Source organism: Musa acuminata, unplaced genomic scaffold (genome assembly GCF_036884655.1).
Source record: "Musa acuminata AAA Group cultivar baxijiao unplaced genomic scaffold, Cavendish_Baxijiao_AAA HiC_scaffold_555, whole genome shotgun sequence".
Taxonomy (NCBI): domain Eukaryota; kingdom Viridiplantae; phylum Streptophyta; class Magnoliopsida; order Zingiberales; family Musaceae; genus Musa; species Musa acuminata.
The window spans coordinates 15001-20000 of NW_027020796.1; positions in this window are offsets into that span (position 1 = coordinate 15001).

Here is a 5000-nt window from a genome sequence, read left to right on the forward strand (position 1 = left end):
GCAAAACGTCAGCCATCTCAGCACCCTGGAACCCCCCGGGTGGCACAGGGCTGGATGGGGCTTTCGTATAGCAGGGACGGTGCTGCCTCTCGCTTCGCTCGCTGTCCGCCGCTCGCCGCTCGCTCGTGCAGCCAAAAATGGCCAGTTTTGGCCCGTTTTTGGGCCGTTTTGGCCAGTTTTTGGCCTGTTCTTGCATTGCGCGGTGACCGTCGAGAGCGGAGCAAAACGTCAGCCATCTCAGCACCCTGGAACCCCCCGGGTGGCACAGGGCTGGATGGGGCTTTCGTATAGCAGGGACGGTGCTGCCTCTCGCTTCGCTCGCTGTCCGCCGCTCGCCGCTCGCTCGTGCAGCCAAAAATGGCCAGTTTTGGCCCGTTTTTGGGCCGTTTTGGCCAGTTTTTGGCCTGTTCTTGCATTGCGCGGTGACCGTCGAGAGCGGAGCAAAACGTCAGCCATCTCAGCACCCTGGAACCCCCCGGGTGGCACAGGGCTGGATGGGGCTTTCGTATAGCAGGGACGGTGCTGCCTCTCGCTTCGCTCGCTGTCCGCCGCTCGCCGCTCGCTCGTGCAGCCAAAAATGGCCAGTTTTGGCCCGTTTTTGGGCCGTTTTGGCCAGTTTTTGGCCTGTTCTTGCATTGCGCGGTGACCGTCGAGAGCGGAGCAAAACGTCAGCCATCTCAGCACCCTGGAACCCCCCGGGTGGCACAGGGCTGGATGGGGCTTTCGTATAGCAGGGACGGTGCTGCCTCTCGCTTCGCTCGCTGTCCGCCGCTCGCCGCTCGCTCGTGCAGCCAAAAATGGCCAGTTTTGGCCCGTTTTTGGGCCGTTTTGGCCAGTTTTTGGCCTGTTCTTGCATTGCGCGGTGACCGTCGAGAGCGGAGCAAAACGTCAGCCATCTCAGCACCCTGGAACCCCCCGGGTGGCACAGGGCTGGATGGGGCTTTCGTATAGCAGGGACGGTGCTGCCTCTCGCTTCGCTCGCTGTCCGCCGCTCGCCGCTCGCTCGTGCAGCCAAAAATGGCCAGTTTTGGCCCGTTTTTGGGCCGTTTTGGCCAGTTTTTGGCCTGTTCTTGCATTGCGCGGTGACCGTCGAGAGCGGAGCAAAACGTCAGCCATCTCAGCACCCTGGAACCCCCCGGGTGGCACAGGGCTGGATGGGGCTTTCGTATAGCAGGGACGGTGCTGCCTCTCGCTTCGCTCGCTGTCCGCCGCTCGCCGCTCGCTCGTGCAGCCAAAAATGGCCAGTTTTGGCCCGTTTTTGGGCCGTTTTGGCCAGTTTTTGGCCTGTTCTTGCATTGCGCGGTGACCGTCGAGAGCGGAGCAAAACGTCAGCCATCTCAGCACCCTGGAACCCCCCGGGTGGCACAGGGCTGGATGGGGCTTTCGTATAGCAGGGACGGTGCTGCCTCTCGCTTCGCTCGCTGTCCGCCGCTCGCCGCTCGCTCGTGCAGCCAAAAATGGCCAGTTTTGGCCCGTTTTTGGGCCGTTTTGGCCAGTTTTTGGCCTGTTCTTGCATTGCGCGGTGACCGTCGAGAGCGGAGCAAAACGTCAGCCATCTCAGCACCCTGGAACCCCCCGGGTGGCACAGGGCTGGATGGGGCTTTCGTATAGCAGGGACGGTGCTGCCTCTCGCTTCGCTCGCTGTCCGCCGCTCGCCGCTCGCTCGTGCAGCCAAAAATGGCCAGTTTTGGCCCGTTTTTGGGCCGTTTTGGCCAGTTTTTGGCCTGTTCTTGCATTGCGCGGTGACCGTCGAGAGCGGAGCAAAACGTCAGCCATCTCAGCACCCTGGAACCCCCCGGGTGGCACAGGGCTGGATGGGGCTTTCGTATAGCAGGGACGGTGCTGCCTCTCGCTTCGCTCGCTGTCCGCCGCTCGCCGCTCGCTCGTGCAGCCAAAAATGGCCAGTTTTGGCCCGTTTTTGGGCCGTTTTGGCCAGTTTTTGGCCTGTTCTTGCATTGCGCGGTGACCGTCGAGAGCGGAGCAAAACGTCAGCCATCTCAGCACCCTGGAACCCCCCGGGTGGCACAGGGCTGGATGGGGCTTTCGTATAGCAGGGACGGTGCTGCCTCTCGCTTCGCTCGCTGTCCGCCGCTCGCCGCTCGCTCGCGCAGCCAAAAATGGCCAGTTTTGGCCCGTTTTTGGGCCGTTTTGGCCAGTTTTTGGCCTGTTCTTGCATTGCGCGGTGACCGTCGAGAGCGGAGCAAAACGTCAGCCATCTCAGCACCCTGGAACCCCCCGGGTGGCACAGGGCTGGATGGGGCTTTCGTATAGCAGGGACGGTGCTGCCTCTCGCTTCGCTCGCTGTCCGCCGCTCGCCGCTCGCTCGTGCAGCCAAAAATGGCCAGTTTTGGCCCGTTTTTGGGCCGTTTTGGCCAGTTTTTGGCCTGTTCTTGCATTGCGCGGTGACCGTCGAGAGCGGAGCAAAACGTCAGCCATCTCAGCACCCTGGAACCCCCCCCGGGTGGCACAGGGCTGGATGGGGCTTTCGTATAGCAGGGACGGTGCTGCCTCTCGCTTCGCTCGCTGTCCGCCGCTCGCCGCTCGCTCGTGCAGCCAAAAATGGCCAGTTTTGGCCCGTTTTTGGGCCGTTTTGGCCAGTTTTTGGCCTGTTCTTGCATTGCGCGGTGACCGTCGAGAGCGGAGCAAAACGTCAGCCATCTCAGCACCCTGGAACCCCCCGGGTGGCACAGGGCTGGATGGGGCTTTCGTATAGCAGGGACGGTGCTGCCTCTCGCTTCGCTCGCTGTCCGCCGCTCGCCGCTCGCTCGTGCAGCCAAAAATGGCCAGTTTTGGCCCGTTTTTGGGCCGTTTTGGCCAGTTTTTGGCCTGTTCTTGCATTGCGCGGTGACCGTCGAGAGCGGAGCAAAACGTCAGCCATCTCAGCACCCTGGAACCCCCCGGGTGGCACAGGGCTGGATGGGGCTTTCGTATAGCAGGGACGGTGCTGCCTCTCGCTTCGCTCGCTGTCCGCCGCTCGCCGCTCGCTCGCGCAGCCAAAAATGGCCAGTTTTGGCCCGTTTTTGGGCCGTTTTGGCCAGGTTTTTGGCCTGTTCTTGCATTGCGCGGTGACCGTCGAGAGCGGAGCAAAACGTCAGCCATCTCAGCACCCTGGAACCCCCCGGGTGGCACAGGGCTGGATGGGGCTTTCGTATAGCAGGGACGGTGCTGCCTCTCGCTTCGCTCGCTGTCCGCCGCTCGCCGCTCGCTCGTGCAGCCAAAAATGGCCAGTTTTGGCCCGTTTTTGGGCCGTTTTGGCCAGTTTTTGGCCTGTTCTTGCATTGCGCGGTGACCGTCGAGAGCGGAGCAAAACGTCAGCCATCTCAGCACCCTGGAACCCCCCGGGTGGCACAGGGCTGGATGGGGCTTTCGTATAGCAGGGACGGTGCTGCCTCTCGCTTCGCTCGCTGTCCGCCGCTCGCCGCTCGCTCGTGCAGCCAAAAATGGCCAGTTTTGGCCCGTTTTTGGGCCGTTTTGGCCAGTTTTTGGCCTGTTCTTGCATTGCGCGGTGACCGTCGAGAGCGGAGCAAAACGTCAGCCATCTCAGCACCCTGGAACCCCCCGGGTGGCACAGGGCTGGATGGGGCTTTCGTATAGCAGGGACGGTGCTGCCTCTCGCTTCGCTCGCTGTCCGCCGCTCGCCGCTCGCTCGTGCAGCCAAAAATGGCCAGTTTTGGCCCGTTTTTGGGCCGTTTTGGCCAGTTTTTGGCCTGTTCTTGCATTGCGCGGTGACCGTCGAGAGCGGAGCAAAACGTCAGCCATCTCAGCACCCTGGAACCCCCCGGGTGGCACAGGGCTGGATGGGGCTTTCGTATAGCAGGGACGGTGCTGCCTCTCGCTTCGCTCGCTGTCCGCCGCTCGCCGCTCGCTCGCGCAGCCAAAAATGGCCAGTTTTGGCCCGTTTTTGGGCCGTTTTGGCCAGTTTTTGGCCTGTTCTTGCATTGCGCGGTGACCGTCGAGAGCGGAGCAAAACGTCAGCCATCTCAGCACCCTGGAACCCCCCGGGTGGCACAGGGCTGGATGGGGCTTTCGTATAGCAGGGACGGTGCTGCCTCTCGCTTCGCTCGCTGTCCGCCGCTCGCCGCTCGCGCAGCCAAAAATGGCCAGTTTTGGCCCGTTTTTGGGCCGTTTTGGCCAGTTTTTGGCCTGTTCTTGCATTGCGCGGTGACCGTCGAGAGCGGAGCAAAACGTCAGCCATCTCAGCACCCTGGAACCCCCCGGGTGGCACAGGGCTGGATGGGGCTTTCGTATAGCAGGGACGGTGCTGCCTCTCGCTTCGCTCGCTGTTCGCCGCTCGCCGCTCGCTCGCGCAGCCAAAAATGGCCAGTTTTGGCCCGTTTTTGGGCTGTTTTGGCCAGTTTTTGGCCTGTTCTTGCGTGGTGCGGTGACCGTCGTGAGCGGAGCAAAACGTCAGCCATCTCAGCACCCTGGAACCCCCCGGGTGGCACAGGGCTGGATGGGGCTTTCGTATAGCAGGGACGGTGCTGCCTCTCGCTTCGCTCGCTGTTCGCCGCTCGCCGCTCGCTCGCGCAGCCAAAAATGGCCAGTTTTGGCCCGTTTTTGGGCTGTTTTGGCCTGTTTTTGGGCTGTTCTTGTGTGGCGCGGTGACCGTCGTGAGCGGAGCAAAATGTCAGCCATCTCAGCACCCTGGAACCCCCCGGGTGGCACAGGGCTGGATGGGGCTTTCGTATAGCAGGGACGGTGCTGCCTCGCGCTTCGCTCGCTGTTCGCCGCTCTCCGCTCGCTCGCGCAGCAAAAAATGGCCAGTTTTGGCCCGTTTTTGGGCTGTTTTGGCCAGTTTTTGGCCTGTTCTTGCGTGCCGCGGCGACCGTCGTGAGCGGAGCAAAACGTCAGCCATCTCAGCACCCTGGAACCCCCCGGGTGGCACAGGGCTGGATGGGGCTTTCGTATAGCAGGGACGGTGCTGCCTCTCGCTTCGCTCGCTGTCCGCCGCTCGCTGCTCGCTCGCGCAGCCAAAAATGGCCAGTTTTGGCCCGTTTTTG